The sequence below is a fragment of the Bidens hawaiensis genome, unplaced genomic scaffold, assembly GCF_021521415.1.
Source record: "Bidens hawaiensis isolate Kalapana, Puna unplaced genomic scaffold, B.hawaiensis_p1.1 tig00013187_1, whole genome shotgun sequence".
NCBI classification, from domain to species: Eukaryota; Viridiplantae; Streptophyta; class Magnoliopsida; order Asterales; family Asteraceae; genus Bidens; species Bidens hawaiensis.
In genome coordinates this window covers 436149-463051 of record NW_027492113.1, presented here as the reverse complement: position 1 = coordinate 463051, position 26903 = coordinate 436149, and the positions used below count along the sequence as shown (strand labels likewise).

General features: G+C 43.5%; 2 pseudogenes across 1 annotated transcript in view; both read left to right on the top strand.

The window, feature by feature from the left end:
• Positions 1–26903, top strand: part of LOC143543609 (receptor-like protein EIX1) — a 51630-nt pseudogene that overhangs the window by 3596 nt on the left and 21131 nt on the right. The window lies entirely within an intron of this gene.
• LOC143543572 (receptor-like protein EIX2) lies at positions 25–25150 on the top strand (annotated as a pseudogene).

The window sequence follows — 26903 nt, the reverse complement described above, 5'->3', positions numbered from 1 at the left end:
TAGCTGTTGGTTCGGGTCGCAACCATGGGGTGTTGCAACACATCAGATCACAGGAGACTAGAAACAGCAGAAGACGGAGACATAGGTGGTTCGGGTCAGCCGTTGTCACGGGGAAGTACGAAGGTGGTGACGGATGAACATCGGTGTTTGGTGGCTGTTGGAGGTGATTAAAAAAACCCGGCGCAGTCCTTGATCGGCTTGTTTCATGTTAAGAGTCTAACTGAAAGAGGTCCGTGAAAGATGAACGGAAATGATTCGTTAAAGCAGGTGGCTTTGGATTTTGTTTTTTCATCGAGAACCTTGTATACATAAATTAAACCCAATGAAACAATGTGATAAGAAAATGACCAAACCATATTTATAAATTTAAGCAATTTTAAGGATGACTAAACAAACTGGTATTGCCACAAACATATAGTAACTTAAACTCTATATGTTCCTTAGTGGCTGATTTCATAATAATAAAGTTAGTTTTTATGCTGATTTTGTAACAGTTTATTTTCTTGATACAGATACAGTACAACCTAACTTGATTTTTATGTATTTGATTGCAAGTCGTTTTCTTATGTTTACTCTGGGTGTAAATGAGCCACGTCGAAGCGGAGCTCTGCTCGTTTTGACTTACTAGAGCATGAGCTTGAGCTTGTGAGTTGTTTTTTTTAAATTCAGGTTCGTTTATTATTTCTTAATTAATTTATATATGTTCTTAATTACTTTTATATACATGCATTGATAAAAGCCTCAAACAGGTTTAAGTTCGGCTGGAACTCGTGTAGGCGTGTAGCACCTTAAACGAGAAAAAGTTCGGCTCGATAACAAAATGGGCTTCCCATACAAGGCTCGAGCTTGGACTTAATCACAAAACGAGTTTTATTTGAGGATCAGGCTTCTTCTCTCAAGGTCGAAAAGGATCAGATCATTTTAAGCTTCTTATTGATCCGAGCCTGAGTAGTTTGCTGAATAAGTACCGATTCAGACATTCAAAAATCGATTCAGTTCAAACTTTGTATTTTTTAGTCCAATTCAAAAACGAACACCCCTTACATTTGGTTCATTAAGTACTTTTAGTCGTGTATAGATCAACGTATACATTTTTAATTTTAATGCATATATAGTACAAGCTGACAACCTACATTGTACCGGAGCTCATAAGGAATCACCTGAGTCAAGATCAATGCTGATCTATCTGGGCTCACTAGTCCCGTGTGTTGTGACAGAGGAGTCATGGCTCACCTTGTTCATATCATGGGCCCTTTTACATTAAAAGTGAATGCTCTAAAACGCGTATGTGGTGCACACTTTTGCATTTATTTCATTCTAAATAAAGATTTACTTTCATATTATGTTAATAACTAGTTAACACACCTTCATGCATATTGTGGAAGTCGATTTCTGATTAAATATGGATTTAATGTGTAACGTCACCTAAAGAACATTGTTTCCAGAAGTGCAAAAGGTCAAAAGAAAAACATTTGAAGAATGATTAAAGTTTAAAGCACCCACTTCCTTCAACTTTAACATCACCAAAAGGTTGTCTCGTATTTTTAGGACAAAAATCTCACAAGGTGGAAAATAAATAATAAAATACAAATTACCAAGACTCTTTTAAGTCTTTGGACGTGTAATCTGGGGCAAATAAGTTATACACGCAATTGTTATTATATATTAATTAGGTTTACCTTGGACCCCAATAGTTACTGATTTACTACACAACATAAGGAAAAAAAATTATAAACGGATGTGCGACTAAGTATATAAGGTTTTTGTTGAACAATAAAATAGAGGTATTTAGTGCGGTAGTGAATTGGTATGAAGCGTGGGCTTGACAATGGTTTGAGAATTCCTGCGTCAAAACCAGTATGGAATCGGTCACAACCAACCGGTTTTAAACTTAACCAATCAAATTCTTACTTGACAACCGGTATCAACACGAACTGGTTTATGCAAAACCACACTAATTTGGGCCATAAACCGATTTGTGCTCCTCCAACTGATTTCTTAACTAAAATATAGTTTATGTATTTAATAATCACTCAACGATTTTTAATTATCGATCATGCTATATATTAAGTTTAAAATTGTATCTTAACTTGGCTTACAGTTTCCATTAGGGAAGTATATATTACATTTATGTTTTAATTAATTTGTTAATAAATCAGTTGTAATATACTTTTAGAATTATACATATTATAGGCCGTGTATATCACGTTATAACCAAATATTATTCTAATGAATGGATTACTTTCTTTAGACTGCCTTTATCACATATGACCTAGTAAAAAAAGCGCATGCCACAGGGCGGAAAAAATCTAATAAGTACAGATTGCGTCTTTACACGTGTAATTTGGAACAAGTAATTGATACACATAATTGATCAAACTAGATGTTTTTTTATTTTTAATCGGTTTTTAAGTTATATTACCTGATTAATATAAAAGAAAGTTAGTCGTTTAGTTCTAGTTTGATTATCGATCAGGGCTTGAGTTTTCAATCGGGTCACAATATATCTTTGTACATATGATTCAAATACAATTTATGTTGGATAAAAAAAACGATAGTGTTGGATAAAAGTTTATGTTCAACCGCCGATCCTCTACATCCACCATGAATCAAACAGAAATCGAAAACTGAACTTTAGTTTTCTTTTTTCTTTTTTTTCTTTTTTGGTATTTATAGATCACATGAGAATATACATATAAAAAATTTATCAAATAGCAGACATTAATTGACTATATATATATATATATATATATATATATATATATATATATATATATATATTAAATCTGAGGCTTGTCTAATTCACACTAAATAAGATCACACTTTGATACAACACAGTGACGAATAAAATGTGCCATAAAATTTTGCATCTTGTTTTGTATATTTTATCAATTCTCTTACTATGGTTAAGAACTGCAACTTCCACTTCCGTTAACCACCGACTCTTACCAGCAGCTACACACTAAAAGTGTACTGAAAAGGAGAGAGATGTTCTTCTTGATTTCAAAGCTCACATTCAAGTAGCTGGCTCAGTACATGGACAACTGAAAAGAAAGAAGACTATGAGTGCTGTAACTGGACTGAAGTTACATGCAACAACCAAACGGGTCATGTCATAGAGCTTGATCTTCTTGACTATAATCTTAAAGGTAAGATTAGCCCTTCTTTGGCGAACTTAAGCTACTTGAGTTATCTTAACCTTGTTTCGAATTCTTTTAGTGACACCATCCCCTCGTCCATTGGCTCCTTGACCAGATTAACAGATCTTGACCTTTCTTTTAACTCTTTTAGCGGATGCATCCCCTCGTCCATTGGTTCCTTGACCAGATTAAAATATCTTGACCTTTCTTATAATTCTTTTAGCGGAACCATCCCCTCGTCCATTGGTTCCTTGTCCAATTTAACAGATCTTGATCTTTCCAATAACTATTTTAGCGGAACCATTGCTGTGTCCATTGGTTCTTTGACCATGAAGAGGTAGGTCCCAGCAGAGCCCAGTTGGAACCGCAAGACTCACCTCGAAGAGGGACGTCTGAGCAGTTGAACTCGCAAGACTCACCTTAAAGAGGGACGTCTGCGCAAAGACCAACTGGATCCGCAGGACCCACCACGCTCAGAGAGATGACATCCTTACGCGCAGTACGCAAGCTGTTCCCGCAGGAAAAGCCTCCCAATGGTGACGTACTCCGCCTGTTCCCGCAGCTGCGGATACTAGCCATCAGGGAAGGCTACCCGCACTAACAGCAAGGCTACACGCACAAGGCACTAACTCTCAAATAATTCAGTAATGTCACCTGAAGAAGGAATGAGTAAGCCGGGAATACTCCCGCCCAAAGCCGGGAATACTCCCGCCCAAATGAGCCAGTCCGTACGCTACTGTAGGATCTTTTGTACTATACCTGCCAATGTATGGACAAAAGATCTGACCAAAGCTGCGACAGCTCACTGACAACAGTACGACGAGCAGCACGCTCTAGTACTTAATGTCACTATAAGCCGCTGCCTACTCACCAACCCTTGTCGTGGCACGTACATAGCCTGCAGTTGGTGGAAAAGGAATAGTACACAGCCGGCCATGTCACTATCAGCCGCTGCCTACCCACCAACCACCAGCACGGCACGTGCGTAGCCCAATGTTGGTAGAAAAGGAATATTATACAGCCGGCTGTACCTTCTTGGACACCTACCTTCGGCTATAAATACTCCAACACCTTGGAACGGTATCATATCTTATTATCATATCTTCTCATATATCTGCTCTAGTCATTTCTCTTAATATACACTTATATTCAAGAGCAATCTAGTCTGATTCTCACGCCGGAGGGTGGTCACAAGGAGGTACCCCCCCCCCTTCTCAGTGACGAGCTCACGGTGTCTGTTTTGCAGGTCATCAGAAGAACAACCATCTTGCCGGACCTAACCCTCGTGGGAAACATCTATTTAACCCCCAGATTATCCGTAGTCTGCCGGGGTCACTTAGTGTTTCTTCATTGGCGCCATCCGTGCATAAAAGCAAGAACTAATTCTCTCAGTTTTTTCAAAACTTCTGGAAAGATGGTTAAGGTTACTCCGGTGCCAAGGCCAGCGAGTGACCAAGAAACCCCGGTAACCACAACCCCAGCTACTGAGGGGAACACCGGCGAGTACACAAATTTTACGAACACTACCCCGGTTACCCAAGCCGGGGCAAGTGCAGTAAATTTTACGAACACTACCCCGGTTACCCGAGCCGGGGCAAGTGCAGTAAACAATCCTTCACTGGGATTCACCGATACCCAGTTGGAGAGACAACAGACGAGGCTCCCCCGCCAAACACTTGATCAAGTTAAAGCGTGGGCGGAAGCACGTCAGAGAGAATTCCAAGCTGAGTTGGATGAACGCCTACGTTCACTCCAACAGGCTGACGAATTCGGAAACACTCAACAGCTCAACATGAGCAATGAGTGCGAGTACTGGGATGATGATCGGGAGGAATCCGACAGCGACGCAAACCCTCGCCATAGGGCGAAAGGGAAGCGTAAGGAAACGGACTTCCAACCGAGAAGGAATTTTGGAGAAACCTTCAAACCCAAAAACGCGGGTGGAAACCCACGTGACTTCTCCAAAACCTTTAAACCAACTGTTGCAAATGCGGGAACGTCCAAGTTTGCAAGAGACATTGCAGAAGCAATCGCCCCAAAGAGTGCCAAACTGATGCCCAACATCGGCACTTATGATGGTATATCCGACCCAGACGATCATTTGAACAGATTCATAGCGGGGGCAACCGTCAGCAACTGGACAGAACCCACGTGGTGTTATATGTTTCAGATGACGCTGGTTGGAGCGGCTAGAGCCTGGTTTGACCGTCTACCGGTCCACTACATCTACGATTGGGCAGACTTCCAACAGAAGTTCAGCCAACACTTCAGTCAACAAAGAAAGTATACCGAAGAGCAATGGACGATCCTCAACTGCATCCGAGAGGAAGATGAGTCTTTACTAGACTTCATCACGCGCTTTAATTCAAAGAAGCTAAGTCTGGGCACTATTAGCGAAGATCTTGTTCGCGCTGCTTTCATCCAGGGCGCCGAATACCCAGAGCTCATTCGCACCTTAACGGGTAAAGATGGCATGCCATCCACGTGGGATGGCATCATGACAGCAGCTAAACGCTTCGCGGAAACGGAAAAGCAACTGAGTAGAGATCTTCCCAGAGCACAAACCTCTACACTCAGAAAACAAGAGAAAACAACGTCCTTACCGCCCGACTAAACAAAAAGAGGAAGCTAGGCATTTGGCAGTCAAGGGTAAACTTTGACACCTCATCCAGCTCTCGCCCTCGGTTAGGCGGAAAGGATAACATGCAGTCGTCGAACCGGAACTCCATAAGGACGCCACTCACCAAAAGCGTCACCGAGATATTCGCCACCGAGAGGCTCCCATGACCAGAGGCTCCAATTATCCGACGGCGTCCAAACGCTGATCAAAGCAAATCCTGTGACTTCCACAGGACAAGAGGCCACACCACCGAGGAATGCTTAGACTTGAAGGACGTCGTCGAAGCATTTGTCAGAGATGGGAAACTCACGCACCTCGTGGCGTAATGAACGCTGAGCAGGCTAATGCGTGTAGAACCCCAGTTGGGGAAAACACGAATGAAACTGCAGCTTCAATGTTGGAGACTACATACTGCGTAAACAACGAGATTCCGAACCAGGTGAATATCGGCTCGAAAGGCTCGATGACACCCCCATCCCAAGAACATGGAAGGGAGTTCAATTACACAGGTTGCATGTAGATCAATTCCAAACTTGTAAAGAAAAGGCCCAGAGCCACTTCTAATGGAAATGATTCTCCTTATCACATTGACGCTGATGGTCTTACATTTATACTTATGAACTTTCCACACTGATATGCCGGTATTCACCGCATAAATAAGTGGGGAAGTCGTTGCGTGTGGACGGCGGCAAAACCCGCATAAACACAAAAAACGGCAAACCTTCACGCAGGTCAGTTATAAGTAAAGTTTGGTCATCCCACTAAATGAAAGTGACGGTCCTACCCGCACAATCATGATAGAGGAAACTGAACATTAACCTATTGACAACCGCGCGTCGAAAGGTTTAACTTATTCAAAACACTGATATGCCGGTATTCACCGCATAAATAAGTGGGGAAGTCGTTGCGTGTGGATGGCGGCAAAACCCGCATAAACACAAAAAACGGCAAACCTTCACGCAGGTCAGTTATAGGTGAAGATTGGTCATCCCACTAAATGAAAGTTACGGTCCTACCCGCACAATCATGATAGAGGAAACTGAAAATTAACCTATTGACAACCGCTCGTCGAAAGGTTTAACTTATTCAAAACACTGATATGCCGGTATTCACCGCATAAATAAGTGGGGAAGTCGTTGCGTGTGGACGGCGGCAAAACCCGCATAAACACAAAAAATGGCAAACCTTCACGCAGGTCAGTTATAGGTGAAGATTGGTCATCCCACTAAATGAAAGTGACGGTCCTACCTGCACAATCACGATAGAGGAAACTGAACACTAACCTATTGACAACCGCACGTCGAACGGTTAACTTATTCAAAACACTTGGAAAATTGCTAAGTTAAACTAAAGTATGCACGAGCGAATCATATATTGTTTATGCGGCAAAACAAGTGCCAAATTAAGCTATAATATGCATGAGCAAGTCATATAACGTTTATAAAGCAAGTCATCTAGTGAAAGTGGCGGTCCTACCCGCACAAACATTTATATTTCATAAAAAATTCAAACATTACAAGAATGGCCGGGTATCTACCCGCCTACAGAAATATAAATCTATCCTAACGGTGAGAAGGGATCTCAAGGTTTAAACTTCAGGACCACTCCCTCCAAACCCACTTGTACCCGCACCATCAGTTGGCTGTGGAGGTTCAAGGAAAGTCTTAAGAATGGTTAGCCCATCATCAGCAGCAGCAATCTCGTTCACCTTCTCCACCACCGGATGCGGGAAGGCAGCATACTGGTTCACTGCTTGGTCATAGGCAGCTTCAGTGTTCACGTCATAAAGAGGGAAGTTGGAAGGCGGGATGCCCTTCTCAACAAACCCCAGACCAAGCAAGAAACCAGCCTTTTCCCCATCCTCATGAGAAGCGTTGAGGGCTGCACTCATGGCATCGTCATAAGATGTGTTCGTGAAGATTCGATGCACAACCTACAAGAAAAAATATATCAAACTTTCCTAACTACAAAGAAAAGCGTAAAGAGAGTATGAAGCTACGCATACCTGCGACAACGCTTCTCGTAGAAGCCACTCCTTGGTGACCAGAGCCTCCTGAAGGGCAGCTTGAGTTTCATCACGGGCGCGCTCGGCTTCGTTTTTAGTAAGGTTGGCAAGCAACACATCTTTAGCCGCAGCCTCTTCAACGCCCTTCAGCTTACGCTCAGTGTGGTCAAGCATACCCCTCTGGTCCAAGATCTCTTGGAGCTTCTTGGCATCTTCCATGGCCAAGGCATCATGAGCCTGTTGGAGCCTCTCTAGTTTGGCTTTAAGCTCCTCATTCTCGGCGCGCAGAGGCTCAGCAACAGCTTCAGCCTTGGTGGCCCTCTCGGTCGCGTTCCGCGCAGTTTCCTTAGCCAACCGAAGCTGTTCGTTAACAGCTTGGGTAGCCTTGGAACGGGCCTCGAGACGGGCCTGAACTTCAACCTCGAGGGCCTTGAAGGCCTTTTCCTTCTCCACAGCAACGGCGGAAAGTCTCCTGTTCTCCTCCCGGATAGCCCGCGCCTGAGCCACTTCCTGGCTACGCGCCGTCTTTAACTTGTCGTTTTCACGACAAAGCAACTCGACGCGCGGCTGCATCCGGGCAAGGAGAATCCGAAGCTCGTTCGTCAACCTACCCTCCTGGTAGCTAGACATAGCTTCCCCCAACGCACCACTTGGGGCGGCGTGACGCGCCCACTCGACGCAGTCCACAGCCGTCCGAAGGGTTGTTCCTCGGCGGATGTTCCACCATGGAACATACACCTCATTGGAATCCGACACTGTAAAAACAAAAAAATAGTTAGTAAAAGATGATATTAAAAAAAAAAAAAGGCCAAAATAACCCTACGCACCTGTAGGGTCGACAACAGGCCGGTAGCCGCCAAACCCATCACCCGAACCTAAGGGATATCCATCCAAGAGGTCAGGCAGATGGGAAGGAGGCAGAGATTGGCTAGAAGCCCCAACCCTGAACATACCTGCTGAACCGGCGTGGGACGAGGTAGTCGCCGGTGCCGGAGGCACAGTTGAAGCCGCCGCGGTAGAGACCATCGGAGGTGAACTCACTGGAGGTGAACTCACAACCGTGGCCACTGCTGCGGAGGAGCCCGCAGAAACAATCACCGCCGGCTCAGTGAAGGATGCAGCGAATATGGCACTGACAGCCGGCGGAGAGGACGTTACAGTTGGAACAGTTGCCTCAACGGGATGAGCAACTGAACCAATGCTGCAAACAGACGCAGCCGCCTGGGTCATCGCCTCGGGTAGATTGACCAAACCTACCGTCATGGGTTCAGAAACGCTCCTCCCCGCTCCAATCTGGAATGCGGTAGCATCCACGCCTGCATGAAGACAAGATATCAAAAACAATGGCAGAAAGAATTGCGGGTAAGATTAATTTACACTTACGAGTTTTCTTGAGCTTGAAGGTTCTGACAGGCGGGGACGAACCCGATGGAGCCGGCCTCTTAACGCCGGTCACCGTCGTCATACTGGGCGGATCGGAGGTGACAGCTGTCTCAACCTCCGGGACAGTTGTCTCACCACCACCAGGGTTCCCTGCCGCCTCCTCACTTTCGGTCTCCGAGTCAGACCGGTTCCCCTGATAGGCAATGGAGGCAACCTTCGCCTTGCCCTTCACGCCGGCAGCTTTCTTCTTCCTCACGAAGAAAGGACCGTTTGCGGATTTCTCATCAGAAGAAGACAAAATTAGAGAAACTCCAGCAGAGGTTTGAGCATGAAGAGGGCGAGGGTTAAAGAAACCCTTACCTTGTAACACCCCGACCAAAGGCGGATTATACATCGGGGCGCCACATATTGTTTCATTACTCGTGACACTATTTGGGTGTCAATATTTAATAAATATATTCATTCGCGCACGCGCAACGTAAACACAAGATAACATAAATCAACATAAATCATTATATTATAAAACAAAATATTCGAACAATAATAACTTGTCTTGATACATTTTAATCTAGGTCCAAAGGTAAAAACGTCCTACGTGTCCACAAGCTCCAAATGTAGCTACAGCAAACCTGAACATGTGTTAAAATAAACGTCAAACACTTGCGTGCTGGTGAGAAATCAAGTTTAATACAATACATAGATAACAATAAATCTGCGCGCAACACGTGTATGTCTGGTGTTTAACAAGGGTGTAATCAGATTGTGATCAAGCCTAAATAGATCATAGTTCATAGTTCAATCCGTGCTCCCAAATGAGCACAAAAACAAGAAAACATCTGTGCAAGTGTAAACAAAGAAAACCGTAAACGATAGGTCTCCCGTGTTCATCTAATGGATCCATGAAAACTTCGGAATAGGCCGAACAAAGCGGTTAATGATACACACATACAAATAAACAGCCAAGTAAACGTCCTCAACACATGGGATACTGCGCGACTAAAGTTCATAAACAAGTTTAAGACTCTAAGTTTATATGAACACATGAACATCCCAAAACATTAAAAATAAAAAGGGATTAGGTACGAGATTACTCACTTGATAAACGGTGCGGTGAAAGATAAAGCAAGAACCAACTTTAAACAAGCACAAGTTAACCTATAATTAAGATTATTGTTTTAATGATTTGATTTAAGTCTTGATTATAAGTTAGCATAATTAATAAGTAACTTAAACAAATTATTATATATTATAGATTACCGGAAAACAGGGCAGAACAGGAGAGAGGACGGAGGCAGAGAGAGAGGAGACGGCAGAGGAAGAACAACGGCAAGGAGCAAAGGAAGAGAAAGATAATAAGTATTTGTGTGTGCAGTGTTAAGAAAATTAACATTATTATTTATAGGGAAACCCTAGGGAACACAATCCCTAGAAAAGGGGAAAAGATCTCCAAAAAGTAAAAGATTCCAAAAGCAAAAGATATCAAAAGATATGGCAGCTGCAGGGGATAAGGAAAAGCTGACAGGTAACAGTAAACAGGCATGGGAGGGTCAGATAAAGGTACTGGTCAAGCATGGAAAAAGCATATCTCAAAAGATAATGTCAGTCACTTTTTCTACCAACCAATGGGGTTGGTGCGCATGCTGCGCCGAAAGTAACTTTTCAGACATAAGATAGGTCAGGTCAACAGCACAGAAGATAAGACATCACAAAAGCAAACGGCTAGATTAAATAGAAGAAAACTCAAAGGGTTTAGCGCGAGAAGGCTCGAGCGCACGCGCGAGGGCGAAGGCTGACAGAACAAACCTTAGCGCGCCGCGGGAAGAACTATTATCCTTAGCGCGCCGCGGGAAGAATTACCATTCTTAGCGCGCCCCGGGAAGAACTACAAATCCTTAGCGCGCCGCGGGAAGAATTACCATTCTTAGCGCGTCGCGGGAAGAACTTCCGTTCTTAGCGCGCTGCGAGAAGAACTACAATTCTTAGCGCGTCGCGAGAAGAACTACCGTTCTTAGCGCGCTGCGAGAAGAACTACAATTCTTAGCGCGCTGCGAGAACAGTTCGCCTCGCGTATCGCAGGAACAACTGGTCTTCGCGCAGGCTTCCTTGTAAGGAGTCTGGCGCGTGGAGCTGCGCAGACAACCTTAGGCGGGAAGAAACAAAGGACACAAAAATAAGAGAAGGGGTTCAAGGCTTAAGGGCGGGACGGCGACAAGAGAGAAAAGAAGGCGGAGAGAAGAAGAGGGACGGGACGGCGGGAAGGAAAAGAGAGGAAGAGGCGGGAAGGAAAATATATTATTATTATTAAAAATAAAGTATAAGTATAAATAAATATTAAATCATAAAAGAAAGAGATCGGATCGGAGAAACGGGTACCTGGGTCGGGTCGGATCGGGGCAGATGTCACAGTCTCCCCTACTTTAAGAAATTTCGTCCCGAAATTTATCTCGAAGTAGGTTGCGCAGAGAACAGGTGCGGGTACTTGATCTTCATTTGATCTTCCCTTTCCCATGTAAACTCGGCTCCGCGCTTGGACTCCCAGCGAACTTTCACGATAGGGATACGACTGCGCTTGGTTTGCTTAACCTCGCGATCCATAATCTCAACAGGCTTCTCAATGAAATGCATAGATTCATCAACTTGAACTTCATCAAGTGGAATGTGAAGGTTCTCGTCAGCTAAACATTTCTTGAGATTGGATACATGGAACGTTGGATGCACATTACTGAGCGCGGGCGGCAGGTCAAGTCTGTAGGCAACTTTTCCCACACGCGCGAGAATCTTGAATGGTCCAACATATCGAGGAGCAAGCTTACCTTTCTTCCCAAAGCGGACAACACCCTTCCAGGGCGACACTTTGAGGAGAACAAGATCACCAACTTGAAATTCGAGAGGCTTTCATCTACGATCTGCGTAACTCTTCTGTCGGCTTCTGGCAGTCAGCAGATGATCACGGATCTTGGCGATTTTATCGGTTGTCTCTTGAACAAGTTCGGGTCCTGTGATTTGAGCTTCACCCACTTCGCTCCAACAAATCGGGGAGCGGCACTTACGACCGTAAAGTGCTTCAAATGGGGCCATACCAATACTGGAATGATAGCTGTTATTATAAGAGAACTCGATCAAAGGCAGGTGCGAATCCCAATTACCTCCAAAATCAAGAACACAAGATCGGAGCATATCCTCAAGAGTTTGAATAGTTCGCTCAGACTGTCCGTCAGTCTGAGGATGATATGCCGTACTCATGTCCAAGCGAGTTCCTAGCGCAGATTGGAGAGATTTCCAAAAGCGAGATATAAAACGGCCATCGCGATCAGATATGATGCTCAAAGGAGTACCATGGCGGCAGACAATTTCCTTGACATAAAGCTGCGCAAGTTGCTCAACACGGTAGTTTTCACGAATGGGCAGAAAGTGAGCAGACTTAGTCAAACGATCCACTATTACCCAAATGCTATCATGTTTGCTTGCTGTCAAAGGTAACTTGGTAACAAAGTCCATCGCTATACCTTCCCATTTCCACGTAGGAATTTCTGGTTGTTCGAGCAAACCAGATGGGCGTTGATGTTCAGCTTTTACCTTGGAACAAGTCAGGCATTTAGCTACGAACACAGCAATATCCTTTTTCATACCGGGCCACCAATAAGTAATGCGCAAATCCTTGTACATTTTATCAGCGCCGGGATGAATAGAATACCGAGATTTATGCGCTTCACTCAGGATATCAGCGCGAAGATTCTCATCAAAGGGAATCCAGATGCGATTGAGATAGCAGAGAATTCCACTCAGATTAGGGACAAAGTGAGCTTCCGCGCCACACGCTAACTCGGCGCGAAGGTTACCATTACTGATGGATGCGCGCTGCGCGTCGCGAATGCGTGATTCAAGATTGCTCTGAATCGGCGCAAAGTGAAGCTGCGTGCGCGGCAAAATACAGTTAAGCTGGCTGGGTTTACGGCTGAGCGCATCAGCTACCACATTAGCCTTACCAGGATGATACCGGATCTCACAATCGTAATCGCTGATGAGTTCGTTCCATCGGCGTTGCCTCATGTTGAGTTCCTTTTGATCAAAGATATGCTGAAGGCTTTTATGGTCAGTGTAGAGGATACACTTAGTACCATAAAGGTAGCGTCTCCAGATCTTCAAGGCAAATACAACTGCGCCTAGTTCGAGGTCGTGAGTTGTATAATTCTTCTCGTGAACCTTGAGTTGCCTTGATGCGTAAGCGATAACCTTGCCTCGTTGCATAAGAACACAACCGAGACCTTGGTTGGATGCATCGCAATACACGACAAAATCTTCATTACCCTCAGGTAGCGCAAGAACAGGAGCTTCACACAACAAACGCTTGAGCGTCAGAAAGGCTTCTTCTTGCTTCGAGCCCCAAATATACGGTTTACCTTTGTGCGTTAGAGCTGTTAAAGGCAAAGCGATCTTCGAGAAGTTCGAAATGAATCGCCGGTAGTAACCAGCTAAGCCCAGAAAGGAACGGATCTCGGTAGGAGTGGTCGGCGTAATCCAGTTCTTGATTGCTTCAATCTTGGATGGGTCGACATGAATACCCATCTTGTTTACAACATGACCAAGAAATTGTACTTCATCAGACCAGAATTCACACTTGGAGAGCTTGGCAAAGAGCTGCTCGGCTCTAAGCTTTTGCAATACCAACCGAAGATGTTGCTCATGCTCGGCCTTGGTCTTAGAATAAATCAGAACGTCATCGATAAACACAATCACAAACTTATCCAAGAAAGGCCTACACACCCGATTCATTAGATCCATGAAAACGGCGGGTGCGTTGGTTAAACCGAAGGACATGACCAAGAATTCAAAATGGCCATAGCGAGTTCGAAAAGCAGTCTTCGGAACATCTTCATCGCGGATGCGCAACTGGTGATAGCCAGAGCGGAGATCGATCTTGGAGAAACAAGAGGCACCTTGGAGTTGATCAAAGAGGTCGTCAATACGCGGTAAGGGATACCGGTTCTTAATGGTGAGTTTGTTCAACTCGCGGTAATCGATACACATGCGAAACGAACCATCTTTCTTTTTAACGAACAACACCGGAGCACCCCAGGGCGAAGAGCTAGGGCGAACGAATCCTTTAGCGGTCAACTCTTGAAGTTGGCTTGCTAATTCTTGCATCTCAGCGGGCGCAAGACGGTAAGGAGATTTAGCTACGGGGGAAGCACCAGGGACAAGATCAATACGGAACTCGACTTCACGAGCGGGAGGGATACCAGGAAGATCATCAGGAAAAACTTCAGGGAAATCACGCGCAACAGGGATATCGCGAAGCTTCTTCTTTCCTTCATCGGGTTTAACCACATGGGCTAAAAATGCAATACACTTCTTCCGCATGAGTTTTCGGGCTTCGGCGCAAGACATAAGCTTAAGACCACTGGAGGGTTTCTCGCCATAGATGTGAAGATCACCATTTTCTCGAGGAATGCGAATCAACTTCTTGGCGCAAATAACTTCGGCGCGATTCTTCGAGAGCCAGTCCATGCCAATAATAACATCAAAGCTTCCAAGAGGCATGGGGATGAGGTCGATTAGAAAATCGTTTTCGTTAAGGTTAAGCGTGCAATCCTTAATCACAGAGTTAATTAAAACAGTTTCGCCATTAGCCAATTCAACTGAAAAATTTTCTTTTAAATCGCTGCGCGGTCGCGCAAGCTTCTGCTCAAACGCGCGAGAAATAAAACTTCGATCGGCGCCAGTATCAAAAAGTACAGAAGCATAAAATCCGTTAAGCAAAAATGTACCATTAACTACGTCATTATTCGCTTGCGCTTGGTGCGCGGTTATGTTAAAAGCTCGGCCACGCGTCACTTGGTTCGAAATCTGGTTCACCGGATTCGCTTGCGTAATCTGAACTTGTAGTCTCGGGCATGCGTTCCGGAAATGACTGGGATCACCGCAGTTAAAGCACGATCTGGGTCGTGGGTTTTGGTAGGTTGGTTGTGGGTTCAGCGGGTAGACTGGTGGTGTTGGCGCAATTGGATTGGCGGAAGGGACTCTACAGTACTCAGCAGAGTGACCAACGCGGCCACATCGGTTACATTGTCGACACGGGGTTTGGGTTGGGTGGTGAAGTCTACAGGTTGGACAAAAGGGTTGGTTTCCTGTGTAAGGTTTCTTAGTTGGTGGGACAGGGAGTGCGGGATTGGTTAGGGCATAGTTGTGGACTACAGGGGGAGTTGGGTAGGTCGACAGTGGGTTAGGCGCGTATACTAGAGGTTGGTAGGTGGGTTGCTGGACAATGGGCGGGCTGGTAAGCGCATAGGCTTTGCGCCTGCGCTTGAGGTTGTTACGGTTTGAGGGTTCTGGTTTGGTTTCTGTTGGTTCAGGGGCAGTCTTGGTGGGTTTGGTCTTCTCAGCTCCCCGCAGGAACAGGGTTCCTGCTCTGACATGGTTGTCGCTGAGCACAGCGGCCAACTCGATGGCGTCAGAGAGGGTAACTGGGTTTCTGGCCCATACAGAATCTTGAATTTTCATGGGGAGACCCCCAAGGAATTTCTCTATGGCTCGGAGGGAAGGGGTAACAAAGTGAGGGACAAGCAGGCTTAGTTCATGGAAGCGCGTCGCGTACTCGCGCGCTTCGCCACTGTATTGCTTCAAGTTCCAAAATTCTTCCTCCAGGCGCTTAACTTCGTTGGGAGGGCAGAATTCTCGCGTCAGAATTTCTTTGAATTCCTCCCATGTCATGCTAGAAGCAGCTTCTGCGCCACGCGCATGAGCTACTCCATTCCACCATGTAAGCGCTCTAGATTCCAGGACACTGGAAGCATATAGGGTTCGTCTGTCTGAGGGGCATTGGGTATGGAGGAAAGTGTTTTCTATTTTCTCAAGCCACTGGAGCATCACGGTGGCTCCTTCAAGACCTGTGAACTTTGGAGGGTTACCCGCGTTAAAGGACTTAATGTTATAACTGGAGGTATTGTTTTGGCTCAAAGCTTGGGCTATTGCGGCGGCCATTTCCTGGGAACGTTGCTGTCTACGCCTGCGCGAGGCTTCTCTCCTCTGATGACGGCGAGATAGCGGAGGTATTCTATAAAAGTTTTAATTTTTAGTTAATATCTTGGTTTTAGCGCAAAGTATAACCTCGAAAAGCTTGGTTTCGCGGGGTTAGATACCATCAACAGTTAAAGTAAACATGAATTTGAATGCAAACTTAATACAGATAACAAATTCGAATCGAGAATCGACAATTCATGTATCACCATGACTTTCCGAATTCTCAATTTAAAATGACGAGTAAACGAGTATTGGAGATTGACGATTCATGTATCACCATGACTTTTCAATCTTCAATATAAAATATACAAGAAAATGAGTATTGGAGGTTGACAATTCATGTATCACCATGACTTTTCAATCTTCAATATAAAATATACAAGAAAATGAGTATTGGAGGTTGACAATTCATGTATCACCATGACTTTTCAAGTCTCCAACCTCAGAACATAATCGTAAATGGAAATTGAAAATCAACTATTCATGTATCACCATGACTTTTCGGATTTTCAAATCCCAACAAACGAATATGTAAGAAAAATCAATAAAAATCGAAATTCAACAAAAATCGAAATATCGCGGAATAAAACATAAAACCATACGCTGCGTCTGCGCAAGCATATTTATAAATAACGAGTAATTAACAATAAGCGCGCAAACATGAGATTTCTCTCATGCGCGAGAAGGGACTCTTAGGTATTCTAGGCCGTTACGTCTAACCACCTATCCTAAAGTCAACGAGCTCTGATACCAATCTGTAACACCCCGACCAAAGGCGGATTATACATCGGGGCGCCACATATTGTTTCATTACTCGTGACACTATTTGGGTGTCAATATTTAATAAATATATTCATTCGCGCACGCGCAACGTAAACACAAGATAACATAAATCAACATAAATCATTATATTATAAAACAAAATATTCGAACAATAATAACTTGTCTTGATACATTTTAATCTAGGTCCAAAGGTAAAAACGTCCTACGTGTCCACAAGCTCCAAATGTAGCTACAGCAAACCTGAACATGTGTTAAAATAAACGTCAAACACTTGCGTGCTGGTGAGAAATCAAGTTTAATACAATACATAGATAACAATAAATCTGCGCGCAACACGTGTATGTCTGGTGTTTAACAAGGGTGTAATCAGATTGTGATCAAGCCTAAATAGATCATAGTTCATAGTTCAATCCGTGCTCCCAAATGAGCACAAAAACAAGAAAACATCTGTGCAAGTGTAAACAAAGAAAACCGTAAACGATAGGTCTCCCGTGTTCATCTAATGGATCCATGAAAACTTCGGAATAGGCCGAACAAAGCGGTTAATGATACACACATACAAATAAACAGCCAAGTAAACGTCCTCAACACATGGGATACTGCGCGACTAAAGTTCATAAACAAGTTTAAGACTCTAAGTTTGTATGAACACATGAACATCCCAAAACATTAAAAATAAAAAGGGATTAGGTACGAGATTACTCACTTGATAAACGGTGCGGTGAAAGATAAAGCAAGAACCAACTTTAAACAAGCACAAGTTAACCTATAATTAAGATTATTGTTTTAATGATTTGATTTAAGTCTTGATTATAAGTTAGCATAATTAATAAGTAACTTAAACAAATTATTATATATTATAGATTACCGGAAAACAGGGCAGAACAGGAGAGAGGACGGAGGCAGAGAGAGAGGAGACGGCAGAGGAAGAACAACGGCAAGGAGCAAAGGAAGAGAAAGATAATAAGTATTTGTGTGTGCAGTGTTAAGAAAATTAACATTATTATTTATAGGGAAACCCTAGGGAACACAATCCCTAGAAAAGGGGAAAAGATCTCCAAAAAGTAAAAGATTCCAAAAGCAAAAGATATCAAAAGATATGGTAGCTGCAGGGGATAAGGAAAAGCTGACAGGTAACAGTAAACAGGCATGGGAGGGTCAGATAAAGGTACTGGTCAAGCATGGAAAAAGCATATCTCAAAAGATAATGTCAGTCACTTTTTCTACCAACCAATGGGGTTGGTGCGCATGCTGCGCCGAAAGTAACTTTTCAGACATAAGATAGGTCAGGTCAACAGCACAGAAGATAAGACATCACAAAAGCAAACGGCTAGATTAAACAGAAGAAAACTCAAAGGGTTTAGCGCGAGAAGGCTCGAGCGCACGCGCGAGGGCGAAGGCTGACAGAACAAACCTTAGCGCGCCGCGGGAAGAACTATTATCCTTAGCGCGCCGCGGGAAGAACTATTATCCTTAGCGCGCCGCGGGAAGAATTACCATTCTTAGCGTGCCGCGGGAAGAACTACAAATCCTTAGCGCGCCGCGGGAAGAATTACCATTCTTAGCGCGTCGCGGGAAGAACTTCTGTTCTTAGCGCGCTGCGAGAAGAACTACAATTCTTAGCGCGTCGCGGGAAGAACTACCGTTCTTAGCGCGCTGCGAGAAGAACTACAATTCTTAGCGCGCTACGAGAACAGTTCGCCTCGCGTATCGCAGGAACAACTGGTCTTCGCGCAGGCTTCCTTGTAAGGAGTCTGGCGCGTGGAGCTGCGCAGACAACCTTAGGCGGGAAGAAACAAAGGACACAAAAATAAGAGAAGGGGTTCAAGGCTTAAGGGCGGGACGGCGACAAGAGAGAAAAGAAGGCGGAGAGAAGAAGAGGGACGGGACGGCGGGAAGGAAAAGAGAGGAAGAGGCGGGAAGGAAAATATATTATTATTATTAAAAATAAAGTATAGGTATAAATAAATATTAAATCATAAAAGAAAGAGATCGGATCGGAGAAACGGGTACCTGGGTCGGGTCGGATCGGGGCAGATGTCACATACCTGGCCGCGTGGCGCTCAAAATCTCATGGCCCGGCGGGTAGACCTCCACAAACCGATCCGCCGTTTGCTCCAATATGGGCAACTCGTTCTCGTCGAGAGCACGAGTACCCAGCCGAGCGGGACCACCGCTCTCACGCGGTTGCAGAAGCGACTGCAGGTTGTTCCCCTCTGAGAATAACCAGAAACAGTTAGAAAAAAAACCCTAAATCAGCAGAAAGATATGAAGCATACCGTAAGGGATAGAGTTCAAACCGTATTCGAGGACGATGGGAATCTGTGGCGCCTCTGCCCCAGCATCCTTCCACACCCGGCTCATCCCGAGCATCACCATCCCAGACTCCGCAAAGCGGTAAACCGGAGTCTGGATCCGGGAGATCTTGGTAAACCATTCCGCCTCCTGATAGTTGGAGGCGTGAAGGTTCGGGAGTGCTCTCCCGTTCTTGAATGTCATCGCTATGGGGACGACACGGGCAGAGATGTAGAAGAACTCCCGCTTCCAAGACCGAAGACTGCGCTCGGTAGCACAGATCTTCAAACCCTTGATCAGAGTGATCAGGGTGTACCAGCCCTGGATGCACCTCCAGGAGTAGAATGTCATCAGGCGGTCGACGCGGGGCTCAATGCCCAGAATGTGGCACACCCATTCAAAGTGGCGAACCTTTGCGATCGCTATCGGGTGCACCTCCGTCAAATGTACACCGTGTTTCTCCAAAATACGGTACACAAACTTCGTCAATGGGAACCTGAGATTCCCATAGATGAAGAATGCAGCATACACCCCTATCTTGCCCTTGGGGGCATCGTACACCGTCTGGTGAGACTCAGGAAACTCAGGCTCGAAAGGCTCGAGCATGAACTTCTTGACGATGTACTGGTACAGGTCAACGGAAAGAGCACACTGGCACTCGCCAGCAGTACTCTTATCGTCCTTATCAGACGTGGACATCGGGTTCTCGGTGTATACCTCAGACTCCTCGGCAGTAGCCTCAGGATCACGAATGGAAGACATGTTTTGGAAGATGGAAAGAAGAACGATTTCAGGAGAATGCTCGACAAAAGTTAGAGTATTCGCCAGAAATCGCTTAGAAGAAGTGAACCTGTGAGTTGAGACGCATCCTCTCCTCCCTTTATATACTCATCGCAATAAATGCGATGAATTTAATGCGGGAGAGAGAGAAAAGCGCAGGTGCAATGAAACTATGACACGTGGAAAAAACAAGCTGGCAACAGCTGTTGACGGGACGCGCGCCGTAAACTTCGCGCCCACGCGCCCGAAAACTCGCGCCCACTCGCCTGAAAAAGCGTCTGGAATGACCATATACTGTCACGTCGCCATAACTTCTTGCACGTCCTGAAACTGTCAGAAGAAACCGTCGGACGACGCTGACGTACCTTCAACGGTTAGACTGTTCTTATCCTTTCACCAACTCTTCGAATTTCAAAAAAATTCAAAAAGATTCAAAAGTAAGCGGGACTATACCCCCTTACCTTGGCAACCAAGTAACTATAAGACAGGTGCGGGTACAGTGTCAAGGCAAAACCCTTCACATACTTAGCACCTGCAGGGAATTGAAGCCAAGAATACCTTGGCAACCAAGTAACTATAAGACAGGTGCGGGTACAGTGTCAAGGCAAAACCCTTCACATACTTAGCACCTGCAGGGAATTGAAGCCAAGAATACCTTGGAAGTAAAGTAACTATAAGACGAGTGCGGGTACAGTGTCAAGGCAAAACCCTTCACATACTGAGCACTCGCAGGGAATTGAAACCAAGAAGGATCTTCTGGGCCATGCTTGCGGAAAGGGAAATAACATCCCCGCATAGCGGGAACGTTGAGAACTAGATTGTTTGAAGCTCCAAGATGGAATTGGTTGTTTAACATAATTGATCACTATGTCTAAAACTATCAAAACCTCGTGGAGAATCTACACAAGTGAAACTCAACGCTCCTGACTTGCGAGGAAGTTACACACCTACCCGCATCATACCCAAAGATCAAGCAGAACAGTGGGAAATTCTGCACGTGACATTAGGAAACACGCGGGAAGAATCCCCGCGGAGAACCTTAAAACTAAACCCCTTTTCAAAACCCCTTGCTTAAGTCCAAAAGTTCACCTCACTTATTAACAGTTCATGAGAAGAACATTGGACTGGGGGGACTTGAAGAGGTAGGTCCCAGCACAGCCCAGTTAGACCCGCAAGACTCACCTCGAAGAGGGACGTCTGCGCAGTTGAACTCGCAAGACTCACCTTAAAGAGGGACGTCTGCGCAAAGACCAACTGGATCCGCAGGACCCACCACGCTCAGAGAGATGACATCCTTACGCGCAGTACGCAAGCTGTTCCCGCAGGAAAAGCCTCCCAATGGTGACGTACTCCGCCTGTTCCCGCAGCTGCGGATACTAGCCATCAGGGAAGGCTACCCGCACTAACAGCAAGGCTACACGCACAAGGCACTAACTCTCAAATAATTCAGTAATGTCACCTGAAGAAGGAATGAGCAAGCCGGGAATACTCCCGCCCAAAGCCGGGAATACTCCCGCCCAAATGAGCCAGTCCGTACGCTACTGTAGGATCTTTTGTACTATACCTACCAAGGTATGGACAAAAGATCTGACCAAAGCTGCGACAGCTCACTGACAACAGTACGACGAGCAGCACGCTCTAGTACTTAATGTCACTATAAGCCGCTGCCTACTCACCAACCCTTGTCGTGGCACGTACATAGCCTGCAGTTGGTGGAAAAGGAATAGTACACAGCCGGCCATGTCACTATCAGCCGCTGCCTACCCACCAACCACCAGCACGGCACGTGCGTAGCCCACAGTTGGTAGAAAAGGAATATTATACAGCCGGCTGTACCTTCTTGGACACCTACCTTCAGCTATAAATACTCCAACACCTTGGAACGGTATCATATCTTATTATCATATCTTCTCATATATCTGCTCTAGTCATTTCTCTTAATATACACTTATATTCAAGAGCAATCTAGTCTGATTTTCACGCCGGAGGGTGGTCACAAGGAGGTACCCCCCCCCCTTCTCAGTGACGAGCTCACGGTGTCTGTTTTGCAGGTCATCAGAAGAACAACCATCTTGCCGGACCTAACCCTCGTGGGAAACATCTATTTAACCCCAGATTATCCGTAGTCTACCGGGGTCACTTAGTGTTTCTTCAGACCAGATTAACACATCTTGACCTTTCTTACAACTATGTTTTAAACGGAACATGCATTCCCCCCGAAGTTGGAAACCTCACAAACTTGCAATACCTTTCACTTGAAGGCCTTACAAGTTGTATAGTTGAAAATATGGACTGGTTGTCTCGAATGTCTGATTTGAACATCCTCGTTATGGATGGTATTTCTCTGGGCAAAGTAGATAAGTGGGTATATATGATTCGAAGTCTTCAAAAACTATCATTTTTAAGTTTATCAGGATGTAACCTCTCACAGGTTATGCATCCATATTCTTCTTCCTTTCTCAACTTTTCTTCATCATCTATTGATACACTTTATCTCGACGATAACAATCTCAACTCATCTATGTATCAATGGCTGCTGCCATTAACTATCAATAATCTCCGTAAGCTTGATCTCTCTAAAAACATGTTAGATGGAAAATCCTTTGGTAATCTCTGTAGTTTGACATCTTTAGATTTTGCTCACAACTCTGTTGCTGTAAACTTACGTGATTTCTTCAACAACTGGTCTGGATGCACATCAGTTGCATTACAAAATTTGTATGCTTCTTACAGCCGGATCACAGGGTCATTATCCGATGAGATCCAAATGTTTACCTCTCTAGAAGATCTATACCTTGATCATAATGAGTTAAATGGACCAATAAGTGAAAAGGTGTGGGAGCTACCCAAGCAGTATTCTCTGAGGCCCACATGCCAAACTTTTCTTATGTAAATCAAATTGGTTTGAGCTCCTGCAACCTAGGGCCCCGCTTCCCTAAATGGATTCTAAATTTTAAAAATCTTACTAATATTGATATTGCCAATAATAGAATTTCAGACACAATTCCTGAGGAATTTTGGAAAAATTGGCCTTCTCAATTAACTTATTTGAATCTATCAACCAACCACATGAACGGAGAAGTAACAGATTTACTATCCGGCTTTCACCCTCATTTTTCCTCACAAATAGATTTGAGTTCTAACAACTTTTGTGGTCAAATATTGAATGTTCCACCTATTTGTACTCACTTAGATCTTTCCAGAAACAAATTCCATGGAGGATTGTCCTTTTTATGCCAAATTCCTGGTGGGCTTTTAAGATATCTAGACCTCTCACATAACTCATTTATCGGAAAAATTCTAGACTGTTTGTCGTATCTGAAAGAACTTGAAGTTCTTAACCTAGGATACAACAATCTATCTGGAATGCTTCCTGCCTCTGTTAAATTTTTAACTGGACTTGAGGTGTTGTCTTTATACAACAACAACTTCTCCGGAGAATTGCCTTTGTCATTAAAAAGTTGCACCATGCTAACATTTTTAGATTTAGGGTCCAACAAGTTTACCGGTACCATGCCTCATTGGATAGGGGAAAACTTATCAAGATTGTATGTTCTTAGCCTAACATCAAACAAATTCCTAGGGCCTATCCCTTTACAATTATGTAAGCTTGCAAACCTTCAAATCTTAGACTTGTCGATGAACAATCTTTATGGTACCATACCCTCGTGCGTGAATAATTTTAGTTCCATGGATCAAGAGGGATTCTTACCACAACCGAATGTACATAGAGTTTTGAAGCAGCCAGGGTCACGTCATGAAGAGGATTTTTATGTTGACCGTGCAATGATCCACTGGCAAGGAAACTTACGTGAATTTAGCACTAATCTAAGATTTTTGAAGAACATCGATCTATCACAAAACAGTTTAACAAGACAAATCCCTCACGAGATAACTCACCTATGTGGATTGCATGCACTGAACTTGTCAAACAATGCTCTAGATGGGAAAATTCCATGGAACATTGTTGAAATGAGAAACCTTCTAGCGTTGGATTTATCAAGAAACAATCTTTCAGGAGACATACCATCCAGCATGACCCAGATGAATTTATTATGTTATCTTGACGTGTCATATAATAACTTGTCAGGGAGAATTCCATCTAGCACTCAACTCCAGTCCTTTGACCCTTCAAAATACAAAGGAAATGCACAACTATGTGGACTTCCCTTGACTAGATGTTGTCCTGGAGATGCATGTTCACAAGTACCACCCGTGGTAAGTGAGGATGACGAGAAAGGGATAGATGAACTTAAAAAATGGTTTTATATAGGTGGCGCCACTGGTTTCCCTCTCGGATTTTGGATAGTATGTGGCACTTTACTTCTCAACCGGCGTGCAAGACTAGCTTTTTTTCAGTTTCTGGAAAGCTTGCATGACAAGGTGTATGTAGAGGTGGTGGTATTCATTGCAAAACTGAAAAGGTTTGCTTGTAAATAGTTGTATGTTGTCTAGTATTTATATTGTGTTGTACTACTTATTTGTGTTAATATTTGAGGATACGTAGTAGCTATGAAAGATGTAATGTGTGTCCTGTATTTGGATTGTGTTTTGCGAATAAAGTTGCCACCAACACCATGGGTGGTCATTTCTCTGCCTTGTGTCAAATAAAGAAATCTAAGGTATAAAAAGATTTTGGTCAAAACTAGGTAAGTGCATGTGAGCTTTGATATCATTTTTGTACTTAGATATCCAAATGAATATGCACTCTTAGGAAGAAAAAATGGGTTGAACACTGTGTTGTAGGCTACTTGCTATGAATATTATGTTCAAGTATTGGTGATAATTGAAGAAATATGGTTTTGTTTGTTAGACAAATATCCTCATAACGAAATACAGTTAAAAGAAAGGACCAACCTATAGTACCAGAACTAGAAGTATGTTTATCCACTTTCTCATATCTAAGGTCATCATATGCTTAAAGTAGTGGAAAGGCCATATGATGACCAACCAAAACTTAAATATATATAAACGAAACATTTAAAAGTTCGCTGGTTGCTCTCTACTTTCTCTCAAGTCACCAGATTGCATTATTTGTAAATGGAGACTTCTCATACATTTGACCCAAATTCACGGGTATGGGATTCACCAAACCCATATGACCCTCAAATGGGTTATAACAACCCATTAAATTAAAAATTAATCTCACCAAATATTTGATATGAAAATCTTATAAAATTAGGATTTACTAAAAATTAATATATGAATTATTAATAAAAGATATTATTTATAATTAAGAAACAATTTTATAGTAAAAAAATAAGCGGGCCATGAGTCTTGCTAAACACATATAGCTTTTAAACCGGATTATAACATCTAATTTATTGTGAAACTCTTTCATCAGCAAACCTTTTATTATTAACTTTTTTGCGATAAATAAATTAAAATCTATAAAAATATATAAATATTTGAACGAATAATATAAATTATCCCTGTAATACGAGAATAAACACTAGTATGAATATATACACGTGTTTGCATATTAGTTTGTTTTGAAATAATTAATATCACGTAAAGAAAATAATCTAGTTAGCACAAACTTTGCCAAGACTTGAGAGTCAAATTTGGAAATTGGTTAATCAATTTCTTTGTCCCATTTAGTCATGTCATAATTAAGTGTCATTTGCTCAATAAAAAAAACAAAGAAAAGAAAAAGTTGACTTGGGTGGAGGGAGTGGTCATCGCCATCTTTCCTTACCTTTAATATGTTTCTTCTCCATAGGATTTTATACCATTTCATCCGAGACCACCTTTTAAGTGATGGTAGATCTTTCCGTTTGAATTAAGTTGTTGGACGATATGTAGGGCTGTAAACGAACCGGACGTTCGGCGGACGTCCGGTCGTCCGTTCGGCAAGAAATTCGTTTATGTTCATCAATTTAATAAACGAACTGGACATGGACAAAAAATTTTGTTCGATAAGCTTAATGGACGAACACGGACAAAGGCCAAGTCCGTTCGATAGTGTTCGTGAACGTTCGGTAACATTCGTCCGATTACGTCCAGTAATGTCCGTCTGGTATCGTTAGTGTTTAGATATATCTAGTATTGTAATTTAATTATGGAATTTCTAGTGTTATTAATCACACTTTTGTATTACTACACATGTCTGATGTCTCTGATATTATAGTGATTTACTTTATGTTAATATATTAAGTGTTAAATATATTTGGATGTTATATTGTGTAATTCCAAATTTGTAGGTGAAGTTCTTTAGATTTATGTTTGGTATTAATATGTAACGGTTTATATTTGTCCATTAGTATTCGTTGTCCATTAATGTTCACATGTTTGTTTGCCCATCAATCTCCATTAGTGTCTGTTTGTCAATTATTGTCCGTTAATGTCCGTTTACAATATTAACGGACGGACATGGACGGACACGGACAAACTCAATTTCTTAATGGACAGACATGGACATGAATTTTCGTTCGGTAAAGTGTTCGTGAACCGTCCGTTTGTCCGTCAAAAGCTTAACGGACGGACATGGACATGCTCTCGTCCGGTCCGGTTCGGTCCGTGTACACCCCTAACGATATGCTTGGTGCGACCGAGTTGACAAGTGACAAGTGATTAAGGATTACTTTCTAAAACGAGCCTATATCGAAACACACACCTTAGCTAAAGCCACATATTCTTGTTCTTTGAGTATGTTGCGGGTTTTTGGAGAGATACGGGTCAAGCAATAGGTCAAAAATCCCAAAGATATATTGGTTCTGGAATGGAAAGCGTGGGTTGGTATTTAAGATTGATGCGAGAAGTATATATTAGCACCGAGACGACATTCCATGCAAATTAGTCGTATTGTGATGACAAGTTTTGGAATTGGGACGACGGTTGGTTTTACGGGTTTTGAACATTTAGCTCGGGATTACAA